The sequence below is a fragment of the Lissotriton helveticus genome, chromosome 3_2 (genome assembly GCF_964261635.1).
Source record: "Lissotriton helveticus chromosome 3_2, aLisHel1.1, whole genome shotgun sequence".
Lineage (NCBI taxonomy): Eukaryota > Metazoa > Chordata > Amphibia > Caudata > Salamandridae > Lissotriton > Lissotriton helveticus.
In genome coordinates, this window is record NC_136062.1 from 339295030 (window position 1) to 339320722 (window position 25693).

Genomic DNA, 25693 nt, shown 5'->3' on the forward strand with positions numbered 1-25693 from the left:
GCACGCACCCATACATACAGAGAACCCACCCCCGCCGTCGCATACACACACATGCGCGCACACACACTGCATACACACACTGCATACACACACGCTCCCCCCTTACCTCACCAGAGACACACACACGAGCGCACATACACACACGCACGCATACAGAGAACCCACCCCCGCCGTCGCATACACACACACACACACTGCATACACACACGCTCCCCTCCCCCCTTACTTCACCAGGCTCTTTTCTTGTCCTGTTTTCATGTGGGCTCCTTCTGTCCGGCTCCCGATGGATGGGCGGGCGGATGCCGGAGAAGCGATCAAGAACACTCTGCGCCTGCGCGGAAGTGCACGCGCCCGCCTGACGTCACTTGTTTTGCTTGTTTACTATTGGTAAGGTTCCTGCGCCCCGCCCGGCACGAGTGCTTGCTCAAAGCAAGAAACTACATTTCCCTGTTGGTTGTGTAAACTGACCATGTGTGTGCCGGTGATGGATATTGTCTGTTCGCCTATATATGCGCTCCTTGCAGCTGCTTACTAGCGAAGACAAAGCCAAGGTTCGGATGCTGTCGTTGAAATCCATTTTTTCAATGCGAAAAATATGGAACTGTCCATCTATCGATATGCATTTATTTAGGAGTCTATACAAATGTACTGTGTGCGGGTATATATGTAGTTATATAAGGGTATACATATCCTGAACCTTAAGTGAATATATGTAAATATAGATCTGTATACATAAATATGTATTCCCTAATATATAATACATACGTGTTTATACTTTTTTTATATATGTGTATACATATATTTCACATAGCGCTGTGCGTGGATACCCGTGTGAACACAAACATCCCAATCCCAAGAGGTACACATGTCCCCCAGGTCTGTTGATGGAGAGGGGAGGGGCGGGGAGTGTTGCTTATGGATCCCTACAATGGTATTGCGCCTCCATATTAGAGGCCTGTGTATGTTGTGTGGCGGTGGCTATCACAGAAAGGTGAGTGAAATATGGGAGGGATGGCATGAAAGGTTGAAATTCAAGGTTAACCCATTCAGTTGGACACATCATCACTGCAGGGACCTGGGGGGAGTCTTTCTGAAGGGTGTGCGCAGGGTTACCCAAGAGCGCCTAGGCGGTTGACATGCATTTCACTGGTGAACATGTTTCTTAGCTGTTAATTTGGAGTGACCCCTTGCTTTCCCTCCAATAACGCCTGCGTCACCCCGACCGGGGGACAGCGCCACTTTGATGATATTAGGGCGCGCAGTGGGAGGGCACGAGGCGGTGGCGCAGGTAGTGATGGTTAGGAGTGCCTAAGGCATAACCGCCACATTTTGTTAATCTGAAAATTGGAGGCAAAATGGAAAAATACCCTTCTACTGCAGTATAGACCGAGACAATGGAATTAGCCGCCGATCGGACTTTTCTGCAGCATAGGCCCCAAGCATAAAATCTTCAAATCCTTTGTCGTTAGCATAAATATTGTTGTTATTGTAGTCCCTTCATCTTCGTCCGATATTACCATTCGTAACCAATCAGTGAGCGGATTAGCATGCAACAATCACGGAGCTGTTCAAGAAAACTAGAGCAGTCTTATTTAATTTGTTCCTCACTACCAGCAACTGGACTGACCAATGGCTTTTTCCTTTTTTTTTTCTTCATACATATATTTTTTTCTTTTCTCTATTCTCGCGTTCCATGGTGGTGTTCTTGTGTCCGTTTGAACATCTGTACCTGCGTGCCCCTCCTCCTTTCTCCATCTTGCTTTAGAACTGTCTCTTTTTAAATATTTTTCTGTAGTCTTTCTTACTTTATTACCATACATAGTACCACCTTTAATTCTAACAGTATTTCTATGCATCTTTCACTATCATTCTCTCGTTCATTTTATTTTCGATACAAGGTGACAGCACAGCTTTATGAGTGACTTGGCTGCCAAAATATTTCTCACTTTGAGATTATGTTTTCATAACCATAGAACCTGCTTTTGCTAATTTTTGTCTAGCAAAGAAATGCCACACGTACCGTAAAAATACCTTCCTGTGCCAACACCCGAAAGTGATTCCCCAGTGCGAAAAATCACGTCGGATGAAAGGAGTGTCTTGACTACAAAGGATGTGTTTGCTCAAGGGCTTATGCAATTTCAGCTCCACGGTCTTGTTAAGTTATATTGCGCCCTTGCTTGCATCGAAGTTGCATTTAGCCATTAAAGCGCTTCATGACCTCAGAAGGCGCAGACGATCCTTTGGAGGACAGATAGCGCTATACTATGGAGTATGTGCTTTTTGGAAGTGTATGTGTTTATTGTTTGGCTATTTAGGGCATGTTTTTGTGTTGTGCGTGATGATGAGCAGAAATATTTGGTAGTTGTATGGCACTCGCCTGCTGCTAGTCTGGTGTTTTGCTGCTGTTTGTTGGCAGTCTGTATTGTTTGCCGCACAGCATTCTCTTTGTAATTTAAACATTGATACATGGTTCTGGGATTCGCGGACAGGGGGCTTATTGGGCCTGATGTTAGGTGGCGTTGTATGTCACGTGTCTTCATTTACGTGTGTAGTGTGTTGTTTTATGCACACGACTGTTTGGAGGTGTAGATCTTGGGCCCAGCTGGCAGCCCGATGCCTGGGGCTGGGTTCATGCTCGCCTGCCGGTGTGGCATCCTTGCGGTATGTGCCCCGGCCTCGGTGTTGAGTCCCACAGTGATTGTGTGGGTTAGGGGCTCGTAGGTCCTAGGCAGTCGTTGGATTGCGCAGGAATCTGAGGGTAGGAGGGCTTCGGTAGGGTGGAGTATGAGGAGGGCAGACGTGACTCGTCGCCATTGAGTTGGCCTTTGGTCATGGGGTGGCTGCAGCTCACGCAGGACGGGCATAAGGGATTGCAGACCTGACCCTGGTGGCATGCAGGATGCGCACCAGGGATTGCGTAGGGTCCGAGAGCAGGCGGAGTGTGAGTGTAGTCTTGAGAGTAGTGACTACTACACATTGGACTTGGACGCAAAGGTGTTTGCGGACCCGGGTCCGGTCCAAATGCTTTGCTTGGATGGTGGTGTTTGACAGTGGTGATGGTGAAAAGTGAGGTATCCTTGTGACGGGAGCGGTGTCTGCGGACCGTGTCACTGCGGTGGCTGCTGATTGAAAACGAAGACACTGGCGTAGCTTTTTACTGTTACACTTTGTGTTTGCCGCTTGCCGTATGAGTGTTTTTATATGAAGGTCAACAAAAAAAAGCGACTCGTCACCAGACGCTAGTAAAGTGTTCAAGTCTATGGGTGACAGAGAAGTGGAAATTTATCTTGGCTTGAAATGCCCTCACCCAAAATATGAGAGGAGCGCCGATCCAGATTAACAGCGCCTTGAGGGAAGGAGTACAGCGTGTAGCACCTGAAAAGTCTGTCCTTGCCCGGAATAATCATTTACAAGGACCTCGTCCCCATAGACTTGCACTTGTTCTTCCTAAAACTGAACAGACACAACTTCCATCCCCAGCATGCAAGTTTAACTCAAGTGTCTGTCTGACTTAAAGTTCTAAAGCTACGTTTAACTCCAAATGCCCCTGCCTAATCCGAATAGTAATCCTAATTGCTAAGGGTAAACCCCAATGAACCTAAACCAAAGAATTTTTTTCATGTCTCTAAACATCAAAATGTAACCAGCTGTGACCCTTAACGTAAAACAAAGTCTCTAACTCTAAATGCAATCTTAGTCTCTAAGTGCTACAACTCCAAAATGAATGCTAAGTATCACAGAGTAAACCTTAGGATACACGTCCAAGCACAAACGCCTACATTCATACATATAGGATAGGCCTAAAAAAGATGCCTAAACACTCGAACCTAAGCACTGAATTTTAAACATAAACAGCAAGTCTGAGACTGATCAGCCTAAACCTCTAAATCTGATACCTAAGGCAATCCACCTACATATTTCTAAACCTCTAGGTTAATACCAGGCTCCTAAACCTTAAACTCTTGGTTTAACCTCATGAATCTAAGCCTATTTCCATAAACCCACATTTAAATTCCTCAGCCCCATTCACAGCAGCTGTGTCTAAATCTAAACCATTTGTCACTACTTAAACATCTAGGTTAAGGTTACTCCCTAAACCAAAACTTGTGCGACTCAATTCCCTAAACCTATATTTAACACCTTATTGGTAAACCTGGAATTTATTATAAAAGTTTACTCATTTTGTAAATCTAACCCTTTTAATCCATGCTAGCAAATTTTAGTCTAAATGTTTTAGACTAAAACCCTAAATCCATAATATTGTCCGTATCCCAAACAATGTGTCCACAATCTCCACTTCTGGATGAAGGACAGTCATTTCTGCTTGAATGGTGACAAAACTGAGATCATGCTTCTAGGCGGTACTACGGAGAATCCATCCCATTTCCATTACCCTTAATCCTGTCCCAGCAAAGAAGGCAAATAATCCAAGCATTACTTTAGACTCTGTAATCACATTTATGCTGCAAACAGATAAAGTGCTCAAGGATGCTAGCTTTCAACTCTCCAGCTCTGCAAGTTCTTGTAACTCCTGCAACCAACTACCAGATGGAAATGGCTAGAAGTATGTTCATAGTCGTCTTCATTATTCCATTATTATCCACATCGGCCAGCCCATAAAACTCATAGACATGCTGCTGCAAATGTGAAATGAAATGATCCGGTTGTGCATATGAGACCCACCTTGCTAGTTCTCAATTTTCTTCCACTTAAATGGAGAATTCCATTCACAGTTCTCTGTGCAGTGCATACGGCCCGGTGGATCACAGGCCCTTGCATCCCCAGGAGCTTGACCACACTATTGACCAGAGTTACATGGTCAGCAAAGTACTCATGATCTGCCATCCAAAACAAATGCTGCAGAAGCCTGGCAGGAGGGTATCTGAGCTCCATGAGCCAGGGATCCTAACCATGGCCTCTTGCAAAGGCTCCTGGAGCATGTGCTGTTCAGACAGACCTTCAGCTGAAGATGATCATCACAAGCAGGGCCGGACTGGTAACCGGGCTTTTCTTAATGAACAATGCAAAGACCTGTTTAAACAAGCATTTGCAATGCAATAGGTCTCACATTTACGCAAGTTTGACTTATTGGCATTGTAAATGACACTGGCTTTTATTTATGTTTCATAATTAAAAGGCATTACAATAATAATAGCTCAAACTCGCAAATGCGAGACCTATTGCATTGCAAATGCTTGTTCTCTCAGCCTTTCCATCTTGAAGCACTTTCCGTCTTTATTTCCCTCTTTCTCTCCCAATCCCCCTAACTGTCTCTCCATTCTCCTTGTCTGTGCCCCAACCACAATTGTGTTTTGTGTTGCCGCGCGGGCTGCTGCTGATACAGCGCTCTTTTAAAAACGCTTGTTTGCACAATATTGTTTGTAAAAAATTACCTGTAATAGAATTGGGGAATTAGGAACTGGGGAATTCTCTTCCGTGTCCTCGCCGCTTGCCCTGAAGCTCCGCTAAAACCTCCACTCCTAGGCCTAGCCAATTGGCCCAAAGGAGGAGGAGTCAGAGGCGGGGCTCAGGTACTAAAGCTCTTCCCAGTGCGGGAGCAGGCAATTGTGTTTTGTGTTGCCGCGCAGGCTGCGGCTGATACAGCGCTCTTTTAAAACTACTTATTTGCACAATATTGTTTAAAAAAAATTACCTGTATTAGAATTGGGGAATTAGGAATTGAGGAATTCAATTCCGTGTGCTCGCCGCTTGCCCTGAAGCTCCGCTAAGACCTCCACCCCTAGGCCTAGCCAATCGGCCTGAAGGAGGAGGAGTCGGAGGCAGGGCTCAGGTACAAATGCAGGCCACCGAGCGGAAGCGCAGCGGATGCACGCAGCGGCTGCGCCCCTCCACGCCAGCCCGGGCCCAGGGGCCAGCAGCCCTGCACGAGCCGCCATCTATTCCTCGGAGGATCTAAAAAAGGTTAATCTGCTAGACCTCCTGCCTTGCCCTACCACTTGCGCATGCCTCGACCACCTAGGCATCTCTCATAGGCGCAATTCTTCAGTACCCTGGCCTACCACTTCTGGAGAAAACCTTAGGCCCGCCACGGCTCACGACAAAGACCTCACGCTACGCATCCTTTATCTCAACACCCGCTCGCCTGTCAAACATCAACTAGATATCTTCCTCCTCCTGTTGTCAGATAAGCCAGATGTATTCTTCATCACCGAAACCTGGCTTAACGTAGATTCCACCCCTGACATCCTGGCAGCCCTCCCCGACACATATTACATCTTACAGGCTAACCGTGCTCTAGGAAAAATGGGAGGGGGAGTAGCGGCCATCATACATGAAGACATTGTCTTCACCTCCATGTTCCTTTTAAATCTCCCGGCAACAGACAATATGATCATCAAACTTAATTCCAGGGCTGGCTCACTTATCTGTGTCCTTATATACAGGCCCCCTCAGCACATGCCCTCATTCCCCCTTTTACCGAGTGAACAGTTGCCCCCCCTGGTCACGGATTACGCCAAAATTCTCCCACTGGGTGACCTAAACTACTGGTGAAATGATGACGCTGATGGCCCCCACGCCACTGAATTAATGGAATTACTCCTCAATCTCAATCTCAGTCATCATATCTCCTCCGCTACCCACACTAAAGGTCACACCTTGGACCAAGTCTGGTCCGCCAACCTCATAGTATCTATGCCCAACATTTCTCCTTGCATCTGGTCGGATCACCATCTAATAAACTTTTACATTTCTATCCCTACATATTGCAAGCCGCGCGTGCCCGAAGGGAGTCTGGTTAGAAAATGGACCACCCTCGATACCCCTGCTTTTTTGAACAGCCTAGCCCACTCCGTCCCTGAAGACACTCTGGATGTGAACTTAGCCGAAGCTACCATCTCGAATTGGCTATTAGCAGCTAGCAACACCCATGCTCCTCTTAAAAAACTAAAAATCGTCCAGCGCTGGGATGCCCAAAGATGGTTCTCTCAAGACCTCATGGCTCGGAAACTAGATTCCCGCCAAAAAGAGCAGAAATGGAGGCAGGCCTATGCTCCAGATGGTAAACTTGCATATCTAGCTGCCCGCTCAGACTATAAAATGGCCATTATCTCAGCTAAAGCCATCTACTTCTCGGAGAAAATCGAGAAACCAAATAACAAATCTAAAGACATCTTTGCCATAGTCAATGAGCTATCTAATTCCGAGAGAACCCTTCCTAAAATAGCGCCCACCCAACAACTGTGTGACTCTCTCAACAACTACTTCATAGATAAGATCGCCACCATTAAAGCCAGTATCTCAGTCGCCGACCCCAAGACGGCTCCCCCTACTGTAGCGCGTAGCGCCCACACTTTTGATCACTTCCCACCCATTGATATCCTTTCCTTACAGGCCCTACTGGTGAGAGTGAAATTCGGCTCTCCCAGGGACTGCTGCCCTCCGCATATCTTAAAAGATACCATCTCGGCCCTCCCGCTTTCTATTCTGACCCTCCTCAATGAATCACTCTCCCACGCCAAATTCGAGCCTGATTTGTGCTGGAGAGACTCGTGTAGGTAGACCAAAGACCATTCTATATACTTTTGCAACCACAACGTCCAAGAGCCTGGCTCCCATAGGTTATTGTGGGTAGGAGTTGTGCCCGTATTACTTCAACTAGAGGGGTGAGTGAGGGGCCCTTTAATCTGGTATTGGAGTTCTTTACATGAGCACCAGTTACGTTACACAAGGACACATTCATTTTTTGGTAGGAATGGGGAGATTAAGTAATTTGCCCAGAATCAGAGGATGTGGAGTCGACCCAGAGGCTCGAACCTTGTTCTCCCAACTCCAAAGTCAGGAGTCTAGCTGTGAGACCACATCCTCTCCCCAATTAGCTATGATACCATTGGCTAAGATAACCTCAGTGCACCTGGGGACACGCAGCTTAACTGCAGGTTTGTAAGATTTTTAGGAAAAGTGGAGAAGAAAATGCCAAATCAGATTGGCATTGCAGATGACAAGGAAAGAGACTGACGCTGTTAAAACAATCGCTTGCATTTTTTAATGGACTATAAATACTATAATGTCTTTTAATCGATTTTTATTTTTTTGAACTTGCAATGAGATATTTGTAGCAATGGTTTTAAGTAATTCTGCTAAATAAAATAAACTTGAAAATTGTATGCTCAGGTGTGAAATGTTAATTTTAATATTTCTGTTTCATGAAATCTGCCATAGCATCCAAGTTTTAGAGACACACAACATTTATGCAGTAACGGAGAACCCTAGACCATAGCTGCTTCCGCCAGAGTAGGATGCTTTTATGAGAATGACAAATTGCTGCGTTTATAAGCCTGCTATGCTTTTTATTATTGATAGAGAAGGCAAATGATGAGGGATACATGGGTTTGAAAGTAACACATGAAAGGGCTTTATCATAGTATTTAGAGCCAAAACTCATGCCAAGAGAACGCTTAAGATTTAAGTAGTTACTGAAAAATAAATAAAGGAGAATATTCCAGTCTTAGAAATTATGCCAGGCAACCTTTTGCCAAATGAAACTGGCAAATAGTCAAATATTCAGCCTTGGAGCCTCAAAGAAATGTACAAAGCATTGACAACTTCAATGCCATAGCAATGCATGAAATATTGACAACCATAAAGCAATGGTCCACGTTTCTGAAATAGATGGGTATGAGTGCACTTTTCTTTTGAAAATGTTTGCAGAACATTGCAACTTAAAAAAAATCTGGTATTGGCCTTACAACACATGTTTAAATATGAAGAATTTGTTGGTAGCAAATCATCGTGTATATCTGTTTTGTTATCTTCTCTGTATTATATTTTATTTTGTGCTTTGTATCCTATTATCAGTTTTTGTTCATATCTGTAAGGGTATTTAAATCTGCTTCCTGAGACATTGGTAAAATAAATAACAGCAATAAATGTATTTTAGGCATTTTGGGCCACGTTTTTAAAACTCCAATGTAAACTCGAACATGCGTTTACTACCTCTCATGATTGCAGAACTACATTTGGATTTCTATTCACATTCGTTTCTATGATACTATTGAAACATGTGACAGTGGCTTGTTTCCAACAGTATTCCTGGCTATGTTATGTGAAATCAATTATGCGCTCATTCAAGGGCCACTCTCATGCCCATTGGAACATAGTACGCCATTGTACAAGCAAAATTACATAATTTTTAATTTTTTTCTGTACAAGGAAACATTTCCTCTATCGGAAAAACGCTTCTCTTACAGCCCAACATGTTTCCAGAGGGATACCATATCATGTCCATACTAGAAACAAATTATCTATTGCAGGGTCACAGGGGGACACTATCGCCCCTACCCCACTGAAAGAAGGTGTGGACCGGGTGGTTACTATGGCCTGTGCTGCCTCTACAGTACAACAAATTACTAGCAATTTTTCTGTCATTGATACCAGCACAGGCACTGTCTGCTGTCATGGTCAAAATGTTCCTGACAGGGTGCCTGACAGGGTGCCTCTTCACTCAAAAGAGTCAACACTCCTCAGATTTAATACTTCATCCACAGCGTTTGGATCTTCTCCCTCCCCCCTCGCTTCTCAGGGCTCTAAAGAAGTACAAACAAGACTCAATGAGGACCAGAGCCATTTGAGCGGGGAAAACGAAGGGGGAGATGAGTCCTCACTCTCTAGTATCATGCAGGCTCTTAATGCTCAGAGAGCGGAAGCACAAGCCTACTACCAACAGGCAAGGGTGGATTCTACCGAAATAAAAAAGAATTATCTGAGGTTACGACCAAGGTCCACCACTTAACTGCAGAGGTTACTGAGCTGCAGGAGCGGGTGGCAGGTGTGGAGTAAATCAATTCCCACATGGTCAAGGATGTTACCGCGCATGAGTCACAGCTTGCCTCAATGCAACTTAAAATTGATGACCTTGAAAATCGCCAGCGCCGTCATAATTTGAGGATTTTTGGTGTACCGGAGGGAAAAGAAGGCTCTGATCCTCGTGCATTTGTCGTGGGCCTGCTACAGAAAGCCTTCCCTGACCTGGAGGACTGGGATATGGACACGCAGGTCCAAAGAGCACACCGTCCCCCACTTTTTCTGTCACCTAACTTGCAAGCTAAAACAAATTCTTCTCGTCCTGTTCTTGTATTTTTGGGAAACTTCCCGCTTCGTCAGGCTATTTTCTTTAAGGCCCGGCCAACAGCTCCTGTTCAAGTTGATGCTATGTCAATCTTTGTGAGATCTGATCTGTGCAAATCATCCATGGATAAGAGATGGCAGCTTCGCCAGCTCATGGACTCATTTAAGTCTGTCTGCTCTCAGGTTTTTTTACAGGAGCCTGCTCGGCTTAAAGTTGTTAAGGATGGTCGTTCCTATTTTTTTTTAAGTGAGCAAGAGGCTGAAAAAGCACTAGCCAGCTGGCAAACCGCCCCCAATCCGTGAGTAACTTAGTGTTCTGGTTTATTCACTGTTTGGGGTTTCTTCGGTTTCTTTATTTATTTATTTAGTTATGTTTTTGTTCACTGGGTAGTAGGAAATGCTGTTTTCAGGATGTAAATGTGCAATAGTCAAATGCTTTTTTCGCTTTTTCCCAGTAATAGCTGTCGGATTTTTTTCATGCTGGGGTGGTATGGGTGGAGTGGGGATGGTGTGCGGGTTTGTTGGGGGCCCTTGGGGAGGGGCAGTCGTGATGTCTTTCACATGCTGTCAGTCAGGATAGCCTGAAGGGGGGTGATTCCTTTTCCAAGAAACAGGGTGGGGGAGACTGGGGGTGGTCTGAGGGGGTTGGGTGGAAGGGGGGGTTAAATAGTCACAGATTTTTTAAAGTAGCACTGGTGATTTGTGGAAATTATAATGAGCTTCTGTTGGGTGGGAAAATACATATGTGGGTATGGGTAGAGCATTACGCGGCCTTTCTGAATTACGGTAATGTCTAGAGTCAAATTCATGAGTGGGAACGTCTGTGGGCTCAATACGGCTAGTAAAAGGCGATTGGTTGCGGAAGAGCTTAAAGGATTTAAGCCCCAACTTGTGGGACTGGCTGAAACACATTTGGCCGATAAAGACAGAAGATTCTTCAAACAGAAAACCCATGGTGTCAGCGCACTTTACAAGTTTCATTTAATAATAATAAAAAACTATACTCTGAACCCTCTCTGATAGTCGGGGCAGGTAGGCAATTGTGCAGCTTCTGATCACTGCAAAAAAGTGTATGATTTATGGCCCCAATGTTGACTGTCCTGAGGTTGTTTCATACTTAAATTCTGAACTTTTAGATTGGGATGGTGACCTTGTTGTTATGGGTATGACTTTAATTGTATTTTGGATAAAAAAATTGATTCTACCAACACGCGTGCAAGAGCTAGAATGGTCCAGGTAAGGGCTGGTATACGTGACTTATTGCATATTCATCAACTGGATGTTGCCTGGTGGACACTGTATCCTACAACACCAGGGTTTACGTTCTTTTCTCACCCCCATAAACAGTACTCCAGGATGTATATGATTTTTATTAATTATGGGTTGTTGGTTAACACATCAATGATCGTATGTCCAAAGGTAACCTCGGATCACAACCCTATCATGATTAATGTAACTTTTGGATAGTCTAGACAGTATCATGTTAGGGAATTTTCTTTTCCTCAGCATTTGTTTAGAAATCCGGATTTTGTTACTCACATGCAAAAGGTTTTGAAGGAATTTATCTTAAACAATCTCCACACCTCGTCCTCTGCCATGGTTTGGTATTGTTTAAAAGCATGTGTGAGAGGGGCTACTCTCCAGTATGTAGTCAAGCAGAATAGACTAAACTGTACTCAGCTGGCCAATGAACATAGGCAGTATACTGAGCTAGTACATCAACATGCCTGTGCAATAGCGACTAAGGATATGGGTGAACAACAGATTATATGCCAAGATTATTGATGTTAAAGCGAAACTTTACAGAAGGCTGAAGGACAAAGTTGCCTACAACTTCCTTAAGCATAGAATAAAGCAGTATGAATATGGAGAGAGGGTGGGAAGAGTACTGGCCTTTCAACTTGCAGATCAGTGGGCTAATTCCCATATCAAGACAATTAAGGGAGTGGACTCTAATATTTATACAAAGTCTGAAGATATAGCTGAGAAGTTTAGGATCTTTTATTGTAGTTTTATATAAGGAAACTGGTACATACAACGAACAAGCGGCTAAGCATTATCTGCAAGAGAGTGTTCTGCCATGTTTGGATGTCTCTCATACTGTGGGCTTAGAGAGCAACGCCGACCTTGAGGAACTGAACTTAGCTTTAGGGCCACTGCCCAGAGGTAAGGCGGTAGGAGAGGACACCATACCGCTGGGGTTCTACAAAACTTTTAGGAAAATGTTGTTACCAGTTCTTCTTGAGCTGGTCAACGATATACTGCAGGGAGGGGATGTTCCCCTTTCCTGGAATAAAACTAATATTAGGGTCTTCCCCAAAAAGGACAACCTGTGGAGGATCTTGGGTCCTATCGACCGATATCCCTTATCAACGCGGATGCTAAAAGTTTCTCTAAGCTTCTTGCTTCTCACCTTGCTCCAATTGTTTATCTATTGGTTTCTGAAGAACAACACGGTTTTGTCCTTGGTAGGGATACGGTCGCACATATAAACACTGCTTTTGCGGCTTTTGATGTTGCAGGTCATTTGGGTCAGCGGATTGGGATGCTAATGCTGGACGCCGAGAAGGCCTTCAAGCGCGTTGCTTGGCGTTTCTTATGGAGTACTTTGCAAATATTAGGCCTCGGTCGGAGGTTTGTCGGCGGTTCAGTGATTGTATTGCATTCCTTCTGCAGTTATTAAACTTAATGGTTGTACATCTGGGGTAGTCAACATACAGCGGGGTATGCACCGGGGTTGCCCACTTTCCCCTTTATTATTTGCCCTTTACATTAAGCCTTTCATTAGGCATCTCCTTCAGAATAATTCTATCTCGCCTATTTGTTTTAATGGTAAAACATTAACAATTACGGCATATGCAGACGACATTGCTGTATTTACTACTGGGCCAGAGGTGGCTATTGCTGCAATCACACAAGATGGTACAAAAGGGGGTGGTGATGGACGGCAATCACACAAGAGGCACAACATTTTGGTTTCCTCTCTGGCTACAAGATCAATCTAAATAAAACACAGTCTATTCTCAACTACGCATCTGCCTCTCCTCCACCTCAGCTTGGTGTCACTGCCATGGCTACTTACCTTGGAGTCTGTCTCAGTAGCTGTATTGACGATTTCATGTCTTTGAACTACGAACCTTTGCTAAAAAAAAAAATTACTGCAGATCTGCGGAGATGGCCCAGGTTGCCCCTGACTATCTTCGAGAGATGCAATATAGTGAAAATGAATGTCTTGCCTAAATTTCTTTATTTGTTTTGTTCAATTCCTTTAAGAGCCCCAATCTCATTTTTTAAGTGGTTAGACTCCGTTATTGGTAGCTTTATTTGGGGCTATCGCAGACCTAGGAGAGCTCTTAGATATATTAAGTTGACGTATGAGCAAGGTGGGTTCCAACTCGCCGATTTTAAAACGTACTTTGAGCTGCATTTCTCAATCGTATCCAGAGCTTACTTCTTGGACCAATGGTGGTTAAAATATGGTTTGTGTATCAGCTTACATCTGGTCTCAATAGTGGGTTTCTTCTATATTATAGGTCGGACCCAAACTTAGAGTTCGTTTCAAGGTAGTCAGGCGCATTTATCGTATCTGGCAAGATATTTATAAATCTTTTGCTCTGCCAGACTTGCATGACTTTACTCTTTTATGGGATAATCATAGGCTCCCGGGTATTTTCTCAGAAGCCGTCTGTAGAAGGTGGCAACAGTGTGGAATAATACGGCTAGGGCAGATGTATGATGAATGCGGTTTTAGGTCATTCTCCTCCTTAAAAGACATGTTTGGGATATCCCAGAATTCATTTTTTAAGTACCTGTAAGTCAGGAATTATTTCTTACAAGGGAAGGGATTGTTGGTCCTCCCTCATACTTCTGACACATTGCGGGCTATCTTTAATACCTCTGCTCAGGGTCAGATTGGGAAAGCTTATCAGAGCTTCATGCGTGTAATGGAAGATGACGGTTTTGCGATGGTAGCCAAAATCAATTGTATGTTCACAATTGGAATTAGTATGGAGGAGTTTTTCAATTCCATGGCTACAATCTACTCAGCCCTTTCTTAGATTAACTTAAAGCTGCAACAACATCGTATTATGTTCATGCTATATTACACCCCACAGATAATCTCGAAATGGGCTACCTCCCAGGTCTCTTCGAAGTTACACTGCCCTAAGTGCAACATGTATGCTGCTGACCTTAGACATATGTTTGTTACGTGTTCTCGCCTAACTACATTCTGGTTTGAGGTCGCATCGGTGCTGAGCATGTTAGCAGGTACATTGATTCATTTAACGGAGAAAGAAATAGTTTTGGGGTCGGTGACTGATTTAGGCTGTTTATCTAAACCTTTAGCTTCAAATATTATTATTTCTGCATGGCTCTGCATTGCCAGGGCCTGGATTGATGTAGTTAGTCCAAATATTACTGACTTTTGGTTAGTACTAAAGGGAATCTATGAAATGGAACTTGCACTAGCGAAAGCTCGGGCTCTAAGGTCAAGGGCGAAATTCGGGAGGGTTTGGTCAAGCCTGCAATGGGACTAACTGCTGTATGCTCAATGTCTCTAGTATTATGTAGGACTGTCTTACTATATTTATTTTTCATTCATTTATTTTTGTATGTATTTTTATTTTATTTCACATGGTTTGGACAAATATTATTTATTTGACTGTCTGAAATGACTCATGTCGATGTTCTAATGCTCGATAATTCAGGTTGTTTTCTCGTTCCCATTGTTTTCTGTGCTATAAATGCTTTTCTGTTTGTGCTATACTTGTGACTTAAAAAAGAAAAGATTATTAAAAAAAAGAAAAGGAACATAGTACGCCATTGTACAAGCACAATTACATCATTTTTTCTCTTTTTCTGTATAATGAAACATTTCCTCTATCGGAAAAACACTTCTCTTACAGCCCAACATGTTTCCAGAGGGATACCATACCATGTCCACACTAGAAACAAATTATCTCTTGCCCTAGTTAAGTGTAGATATCTGACTAGTTCCAGGACGTAAACGGGTGATGATGTTCAGCCAGAAACCCACAAGATTGGCATTCCCGAGGAGACGGTAGAGAGGACAGATTTTTGCAACCTCTTATTCCAGCTATGCTAGGGGGGTCCTGATCTGGGTGGCCCTGGTGGCACCTTTGTGTCCAAGGGAGTTAAACTGAATCCTGATGAGAGATCTAAAAAAATAATTTTAAAATACCAAGATTGGCCTTCCCCTCTAGAGATCCAATTCAGGACACCTTTGGACTATTTATAAGCTCCATGTCAACAAACATTCGATCTCCAAAGCTCTATGTGTGTGCAACTTGGCCCTAACAGGTAAGGGCACCTTTCTATTTTAGAGAGTATTCTTGCCTAATCGCAATAGCCTAACTATACGCTCTGCTTATGTCCATTTTGTTTTGACCCTCAGAATTCTCATATGGGCCGTTGTGCCTTTGTTTACTTTGCCTGTACGTTTTGACACAGTCGATCTCTCAGCAATGAGTTAACACATTCATCCATTCATAAAAAAAGAGGGTCAGATTTACAACTTCCTTGCACCACTTTTGCGTCACTTTTAACATGGGAAAAATGATGCAAAAGTGGCGCAAGGGGCTTGTAAATCTGCCCCAGAAAGACTTTGCTGATCTCTTACACAGTCGTGCTAAATAAATTGGTGGCCGTATTCATACAATGTTCATCAAGGCAGTGTAGCAAGCAAAGTTGCTGCACTGCGTTACATGAATGGAAGAGAGTTGAAAAGTGCCATATTTCTTAAGATAAGGTGCTCTTCAGCTCTCTCCCTGTGCTGGCACTCTTGAGGCTGCCTAGTGATAACACAGGCAGTCATCACTGGGCAGGTATGCACAATGGTGCAAGGGTTCTTGCATTTTGGGAGGGCTTGTTTTTTAGCAGGAAAAGATACCTTCATGCACAATACAATTTTCAGAGGCTAATTCCTCTTTGTATGTGATCTGCAGAATGCAGGACACATGAAAAGAGGAAGTAGGAGGGGAAATAAATACATTTTGACTTGTTACACCTCTATCGGGTAGGCGCATCACTTTGGCACAAACCCAGGTTTACAAGTCTTTGTATATCTGGGTTTACGTGAAAATACGTGGATCTGAGAAAACACATAGAGAAAAAAAAACAAAGCTGCGTTGCTTTATTTGGTATTTACAAAACCAAGCAAAACCACACAGAGTGGCTTTGAATAGCTTAGTAAATGGCAAAAATAATTTGCTGCACCTAAAAAGTGCTGCAACCCTAATGCAAAATTATAGTAAATCTGGGCTTCAATTCACTTCAAATCAATGCAACCGTTCTGGTGCATTTCCACCATGAGACACCTTCTCCTTGCTCAAGGGAAATGACTGCCTAGCGTGTAAAGTTAAACTATACTATGCTAACATTTTCCACGAGTAATTCCTTTCATAATAGTTACATTCATAATTCATGGATTGCAATTGTTAACTTGCTCTCGAAAGGGCATGATGCCCAGTAAGAGGTGACAGAACTACACTTGAATACCATATTAAGACATTACTGTGCAAACTGTGACAAAATGGTTTCAGCTTTCTACAGTTTACAATTCAGATGTAGTGAAAATTAATACAAACTACATTGAAACAACGTACTCGCATGCCCCTGCCCTTTGTCCCCACCCTGTTTTTCTGTAAGCCTCTTCCCTCACCACTTGAGACTGAACTATTTTGTATGATGCCCGATGGAGGTACCTGATTTTAGCTATGGGGGAGATGGGCCGTGGATTCCCTCCTTGGTCGTCACCTACCCAGTCAGTTTTTAGGCAGACTTCCTTTCGTCTCAACGGTTGTGTCTTCCCTTATCCTCACTCTCTTGCCTCCCCTACCCCCCACTACTTTATCTCTCCTTTCTCTCCTCCCATAATGTATTGCTGACTGTTCTATTTAATGTTTACTTGTTGTTCTTTTTCTGGTATATTGTCGAACCACATTGTTGCACTTCCTTTAGTCTCTCCTGTCGTCTCCTCCCGCATCCTCCCTCTATTTATGTCTCTCCTTCCCTCCTCTCTCAAAGTATTGAGCCCGAACTATTTTGTCTGATGCCCAATGGAGCTACCTGGTTTAGCTATAGGGGAGATGGGCCGTGGATTCCCTCCTCGGTCATCACCTACCCAGTCGGTCTTTAGACAGACTTCCTCTTGTCTCTACGGTTGTCTCTTCCCTTATCCTCACTTTCCCTTCTCCTCTATCCCCCACTACTTTCTCTCTCCTTTCTCTCCTCCCTTAATTGTATTACTGATTGTTTGATATAATGTTTACTTGTTGATCTTTTCTGGTATATTGTTGAACCACATTGTTACACTTCCTTTCGTCTCTCCTGTCGTCTCCTACCGCATCCTCCCTCTATTTATGTCTCTCCTTCCCTCCTCTCTCAATGTATTGAGACTGGACTATTTTGTCTGACGCCCGATGGAGCTACTTGGTTTAGCTATAGGCGAGATGGGCCGTGGATTCCCTCATTGGTCGTCACCTACCCAGTCGGTCTTTAGGCAGACTTCTTTTTGTCTCTCCTTATTGTCTCTTTCCTAGCTCCTATCCTCTCTCCCCTGAATCTCTCCCCTTGTCTGCCCTGGGATCACAGCTTACTGGAATTTGGACGTTGCCTTGACTCATCTACCGGTTTGTGTTCCCATCACCCTTCCCCTCCTCTTCCCATGATGTGTCTCTCACCACCCCCTCCCCTTTCCCGCCCTCATTATCTGTCTACTTTACGTGCTCCAACCACCCCTCCCCTGAATCTCTCACCTTGACTGCTTTTCCCCTTTCGTATTTGTGCTTATTGTTTATCTTGACCTTACATGTAACTATGTTGCCATGCTCTAAGAACTGTGTAACCTTTGTAATGATGTAAACTGTAACTATGATCTGATGCTCATGTAAAGCGCTCTGATACCTCCGGGTCTAGCCAGCGCTATATAAAACTTTAAAAATAAATAAAATAAATAAATAACTAAATATAGTACTATAAAGTATTACTGGCATGAATCACAAACTGCACTTTATAATATGTTTTGTAGGTAAGCATGGGCCCAAAATACTTTCCTCTCGCGAAATTTACGGATTTTCAGCAATTTCGCGATCCGCAAGTCTCGCGAAATTGTCGAAAATTTGAAAATTCACTCGCGGGCTGTTTTTTTTTTGGCCAGCTGACTCAAGGGACCCTTGCGCCCTTCGGCAAGATGGCAGTAACTCACACATGGTCACTGGAGACAACTCATTTGGCACTTTGCGCAGCTGTAGTTTAGGAAAAGCACTATACATTTACCCAACGAGGTAGCACTTACTGATTAGCCAGTAGAAAGTACTCTAGTTGAGTGGAGGTATAGCACAGAACAATGGCGTCTTCTTGGATAAATATGAAGGGCAGGGTTCATTCTGGTACGATGCTCCTGTCACAAAAATGAAAGCTCAACAGGAAGCACTTACAGATATAAATAAAGCAGGTGCCCGAGTTGATGCTCAAATTCAGAAACACATTCATCAGCCCAAAAACAATCGTGAGCTTTGTCGAGGCTGGGCAGGTGTGGTTTCTCCCCATATCTGTGCGGGGCCAAATGGGGGGGGCTTCTATGCAACTTCACACGCCTCTTGTGTGTATAAAAGGTCAGAGACCGATCAGAGCAGCAGACGAGGAGAAAGAAGCTCCTGGTCACAGGAACTGCACAGGGATTATGCTTGTGAAAGTGAAGGATGCCTATATATATACATTTACCCAACGAGGTAGCACTTACTGGATTAGCCAGTAGAAAGTACTCCAGTAATATTTCCTGCAAATCGCAAAAGAATCTGCGAGTTCGCGGGAAAATCTGCAAACTCGCAGATTTTTTTGCGATTGAGCACGAATTTGCCCATACTTATTTGTAGTACTACACTAGTTCTACAACACTTAATAGAAAGTGCTGTTCACAAATAATGTGCAGAGTTTATGGCTGTGCAGTTATCTATACTCATATGCGCCTAGTTGTCTGCCCCAACAGCGAAGTAGGGGCAGACTTACTCCAAAAGATGGATGGGTTTATGGAGAAGTAAGAGGAGTTAAGGTAGTGCCAGGGAGTTCTTTAGGGAGGGATGTCACCCATCCACACAAGAGTCAGGTAAGCAATTTGGGATACCCAAGTGTTGGAGACATGTAAGTTACACTTTTGCAGTACATCTACACTCTGAGGCCCTCATTTATGAGATTTTGGCATAGGGCAGTGCATCGGGTCACCTTGTTGTGCTGCCCTACGCCAAAGTGAAATGGCAAAATGCACTGTATTTATTCAATATGGTGCATTCCTGTCATTTCTCCCTCTGTTGGTGCCTTTCAGAAGCCAAGTGCTAGTGTAGGCACCTTTGCACCATGGTGATTTTTTTTTGCAGTGAAGAGCACCTTCCTACACGGAAACAAACCTAATGGATGTTTTCCTCTTTTTATGTGTGCTGCAGATTGCAGCACACATACAAAGAGGAAAAAGCAAGGAGAAATGAAGATATTTCTCCTTGTTACACCTCACCTCGGGAGGCATAATGATTTGGTGTTTCCCCAGGATTACGTGATTCTGTAAACCTGGAGCAATGCCAAAATCCATGGGTCCTGCATAGAAATAATCCACTGCAATGCCCATAGAAGAGTAAGTCAACGGAGTGATTTGCGCTGCTTCACCTACTCAAGATTTATGAGGCCACGCAAAGCCACGCAGGGTGACTTTGCAGTGCATCATAAATCTGATTAGAAAAGTAGTAAACCTATATCAAGTGTAAATCACTCACATGTGTAACTTACCTTTTTGAATTAGGCACTAGGGCTATAACTCTAAATATGCATTGAAAAATGTAGAGTGCACAAAGCGTAGTTTATGCTCATGCAGGTTCATACCTTACACTTTTTAACTAATTCACAAGGAAATATAAAATACACATGTTAAGATATATTATTCACATTCCATAACAGCTTTCTGATGAGTACTACACTTTCTACAAGTAATGAATCTACATCTTGTTGCTTATATATCTTGATACGAGAAGACTGTCGACATTCACCCGTAACACTGCCCCAGTTCAACTGACAACCAAGATTCTAATAAATACTCAACAGTCTAAGTGACCTATAGAGCACTCTAACAATTACAACATTCTCACATGACACATTTCACTTTCTTTAAACAACAAAAATATTGAAACTCAAATTTCTCCCCCCTTTTCTTCCCACCAAAGAAAAACATAACTCCATTTTGTAGGAGAGAGCACCATTTTGCATAGTTACTCCCCACTTTTTGCCTGATATCTGATGGTCTTTGACTGAATGTGCACTGAGTCCCAAAACTCTACCTTTCTTTCCAGAATTGACACACATCTGGCCCACATGTAAGTCACTTGTGAAAGGTACCACTTGTATCAAGGACCTTGTGACCAGGGAGGGTCTCTAAGCCTTGCAGCATGTATTGTGCCACCCTCAGAGACCCCTCACCTATTACATGCACACTGCATTGCAGACTGTTTGTTATGTTGCAGACAAAACGTAGAAATCGGCATGGCACACATCCCTGTGTACCATGCCTACTTAAACTTTGCCTGTGGCATAGGTAAGTCACCAGTATAGCAGGTCTCAGAGTCCTATGGCAGGGTGCACTATACCAGAGGTGAGGGCTTAGTTGAAGGAACAATGTGCCCCTACAGGGTCTAAGTCCATTCTTTGACATTGTAAGTGCAGTAAAGCCATATCAAGTACATGGGTGGGAGTTTGTCATTACGGAGTCTATAGCTCTAAGGTGGTTTACTGAGTGCTAAGAAGTGTGGTATCAAACGTCGCAGTATAATAAACCCAAACTAATGCAGTGTTGGATTTATTGTAATATGGACTCAGAGGGCATCTTAGAGATGCCCCTGAATAATAACCAACTCTCTCATTGTATAGCTGACTTGTCTGTACCAGCCTGCCATGCACCGACATATTGTCTGACCCTCTGAGGTGGGAGTCCTTGTGCTTTAATGGGTCAAGAACAAAGCCTGCTCTGGGTTGAAGTGCTTCTCGCCTACCCCCAACTAGGAACATCAATCGGGGCGGCGAACCTCAAAGGCTTCTTGCCCTTTGATAGGCTAGGCAGGACCCCTACAGCTAGTGGAGATGACCACCCCCCAGACCAAGCCTTACATTTGGCAGCAAGGTCGGTGGGAAAACTGGTTGTCAAGAGAGGTGAGTACCCTCTCAGTCAGGACCACCACTAAGCAGTCCGGAGCTGATGTGACTGCCTGTAGGAAAGTAGGATCTGCTTCTTATGGTAACCCCCACTTTTTGCTTGATGTTGCACTGTTTGACTAGTCTGACCGGGATCCTGCTATCCAGGACCCCGGTCTATCTGCTTTCTCCTTGATATTGTTATGCATGTACTTTGGTACACTTCAGAGTGGATCCTGGGGTACCCTTATATGTCCCTAGTATATGGTACACATGTACCCAGGGCATAGGGTCCCCAGAGGCTTCCCATGGGCTGAAGCACGTATTATCCCACTCATGAGAGGCCATGCAAAATGGAATTACAGGTCTGCTACTGCAAACTGTGTAAGCTGGTGCTTGCACCACTTACTTTAGATATAGGTACACTATATCTGTAGGTCACTACACTTAAAACATATGTTACCCCTATATCAGGCCTTATCAATCCTGAAGGCAGAGAGCTGGGTTCTAGGTGAGAGGGTGCCCCTGCATGAGCATAGGCATTCTGCAGCCTTCAGAGACCATTCTCCCGGGTTGTCTGTGACTGAGCTGGACATATAGGTAGAGGTGCATTATAACCTCACTGTGAATTCTATATCGAAAATGGCTGCATGAAAACATATTGTGTTTGTTATCAAACACCTTGGAATCATACCTCCGCACTGGTAACTGGTGTGAGTGGTATGATTCCACCCTTCTGAAGCGAGCTTCGTGGGGTCACTGGTCTATCCGGTAACAGCCTTCCCAGCCTAGACAGCACAAAAGGATGCTGCCGACCAGAGACACATTTCTGCCCTCCTGCTGCTGAGCCAAGTTTGAGCAGAGGAAGGCAGCACAATAGGTATCCTGTCACAGGGAGGTGTGACCACCCCCTAGATAGGATTTAGTGTATTGGTGCTGGGTGGGTGCCCTCTGACAGTGACTGAAAGTCCTCACCTGGGCACATTTGGTGTCCCTGTGCATAGTCCAGCTCAAACCAGTTCTAGGAGCCATTGGGTCCTGCTCTGGCGTGAAACTGGACAAATGACTTGGAAGTAACCTCCCCTCTGTCCTGCCCCTCTAGGAGAGTCCCCTGAATCTGTCCGACCATCTCCTGTGGGTACAAAAGAGATTACCCGACTGCAGATCTTTTATTTGACATGGACAAGATTCTACAAGAAGAAACCACTGACTTCGACCGTCTTGACACTGTGGACTTTGTGGTCTACGGCTGGGTCTGACTTCATCTCCCTCTCCATCCAAAGCTTTGTTTGTGCCCTTTCTCCATACAGCCTCTGTGCAGGACCTGTGGTGCACTAAGGACAGCTGAAGACTCTACCTTGGGGTGAAGGAGTCACTCACCAGCATTCGCAGGCACTTCAATGCAACTGACAGGTCTGCTGCTCCTGAGCTCCTGAGGACTCTAAAGATTCGAGCAACATTGGAGGTGGGTTACAGAGATTGCTGAGGTTGATCTGCCCTCTCATCAAGTTTGAGGCCAGTATCCCTTGTGGGGACTGTATAACTTGAACCCATGTGCACTGCGTCTATTTGCAGTTGCATCTGCTTGCTGGCAATTCCCGAGCTTGTGCTTTGAGCAGTATTTGCACTAAAGAAATCCAGCCTCCCCACGCTGAGAGCTCCATGGGCTGGTACTTTGCAATCTTGCTTGAAGTCCCCATGCGACGTCTTGTCATTCAACCTGTGGGTCCTCTTGAGGGTCATTTTGATTTCTGTGGGGCTTTCTGGGTTGCTCAAGACATGTCTTGACTCCCCATTGCTTGGTGAGTCTCCTGAACCTTGCTGGTCCACACCATAACCTGTTTGACCTTCTTGCATGGGTTGCTCTTGCCAAGGCTTGTTGGTGCTCCAGCCAGACACGAACTCCTCAGCACTCAACATCCTTTGTAGGACAGCTTGCATTTTGCTCCTGGTTGTCATCAACATCTCCTATTCCACGTGGCTGCAGAGTCAAGCATCTCTTCTTTGCACCTGAAGCACCCAACATCGATGGGCATTCGTCTATGGAGCCCCTGGTCACTCTGAAGTGACCCAGATTCTGTCCCCTCTGATTTAAGGTTGCTTCCTTCCAGAATCCAGGCTCGGATTCCACCGGACCCTTTTCATCCTCACAGCAGCAGTATTTCTTCGCAGCCCTCCATTGAGAACAATGGCGGTTTCTGAGACCACTCCAGACTTATGCACTCAGCTCCTCTGGGATAGGTAACTCGGGTACTATGGTATCCATGGGTGGGGTGGCTCTCCAACCTCTTAAGTTCCAAAGTTTTTCCTCGTAGTTCTCCGAGAGAGGTCCTTAAACTGTAAAATTGCAACCGCGACTTCCCCATAGAATTGTACGGAGCCCGTCGTCGTGTTAGCACACTGCACCTGTCCTCCGTGGGGTCCCTATCTACTCACCTTGACTGGTTCCTTAAGGTCCCAGCAATTCTACATGCTCCAGACCTTGTCTTCACCTGAGTTGTGGTTGTCATACTACTAGTTTAGTATATGGTTTGGTCTCCCCCTGGAGCCCACTGTGTATTGTGCTACATACGACTGTTCTACTGATCTTGTATTGTGTGCTTTGTGTTCTCTCCTCGTGTAGGGGATACTAGAGAGTGGTATATTAATAAATACATATTTTTATATAACTACTGTGTGGTTCTTTTTTCATTTAATTATTTCAAGAGGTGATATTCTGGTAAAACAAGCTTCTTTACATTCCTTCAAGATTAAGCCTGAAGCCTGCTCTCCACAACTACCACTAGGATAGCTTTCTAAAGGATATCTTTTGCTTCATACATCACAAGGGTCCTTTGGACTGGTGCAAGGTGCCCACTTTAATTAGAGGACAGCATATACCAGGCCAACTTCTCCCACTGCCTCCTTAGAAAATCCTTCAGTGTTGGAAGAAAGGATTTTAGCCAATCAGGTTAGGGGAGGCCCTCTAACCAAAGGGAGGGGACATACAAAGGGTGTAATCACCCTAAAGAAGCCCCTTGGATATTACCTGCCAGTACCTGTAACACCCCTCAATTCAGCATGTCGGGGTATCCTTGAACCTTGATCCTCAGATTCCTGCAATCCCAGAAGAAGAAGGCATGAAAACGGCTACTGATTTGGTCCAAGCCCTACCGACCTGTCTCCCCCTTGAAGACCCTGCAAAGAAGATGGGGAGAGGATGCGGCCTAGCGGCTAGGGCGGTTGACAACAAATCTGGGGAACTGGGTTTGTGTATCAGCAAAGACGCACAACATCCTGTGGAAAATTAGTACGGTTTGGTAAACATTATCTGCGCCATCTTGCCTTTTCCCCTGATGCCACACTTTTTGTCGTGCGCACCCGCCATTTTAGGTGCCTCGATCAGAATCACCCTCTGCACGCCACTAGCCCCCAGCATAGCCCTTCGCCCTCGCAAAGCCCGCACGCTGACAACCCCCCCCGCTCTCGCATGCCTTGGGTCATAAACCCCCTCTTCAGCGCAGCTCTGCCTCAGAACCCCATCCTGTTCCCAGCGCGACACCTCCCTTCATTCCTTTCATGGTCCCAGGCCCTTTGATACAAACCCCCTTTCCTGTGTGCCCGTTTGTCTTCCTCGTTCCCAGGCCGCCACCTAGCTCTGCGGATACTGTTTATTGCCCCCCCCGTACAGTAGGGAGCTTCCCCCCAATTAAAGGACCCTCGAATTGATCAAAGCCCCCACCCTATGATATCCGATCAACCCCCCACATCCCGTGAATCGGCGGGATGTCCAGCTGCGCGATAATCATCACCTGTTGTGACCGGGGTGGGGATTTCAACTGTAAATGTGTGTGGGAACGGGCCTGAAGGGGAGATTCAGAGGATGTCCTTTCATACTTCAAAGCATTTCAAGAATGTGTTACCTGCAATAAAGATCATGAAAATGTGTATAAAAGGCGAGGCCTCAGAGATGCGGTTAGAGCACCTCGTGACGATACTGGCTGTCTGAACTGATGTGTTCTCCTCCGGAGAGAATAAACTTTGTTTCCTGCCTTCCAGTCTCCACAACCTGCCTCTTCATTGATTAATATTTTGTGGGTTAAAGAGGCGATACCGCCGGGCAAATATTGATTGTCCCTGACCTAGTTTTTACAATTGGCGTCCCAAGCGTGGGGCCCATCAGCGACACGTGGATCCAGTGGGAGAGGTCCTGACGACAGAGTGAACAACGATCGGGAGAGCTCTTGCCCAATAGACCCTCGTCTGGCAGCCGATCATCCGAACTTCACTGGTTCCAAACAGACCTCTCTCGAGTGATCTACGGTCCTGACTGGGAACCATCAGGAGTGCCGCGAGGAATACGAGGAAAAGAGGACGATCGGGCGCTGGATTCGGAAGACAAGAAACTGTCCATACGGTCCGGGTAAGGTCGTGTAAA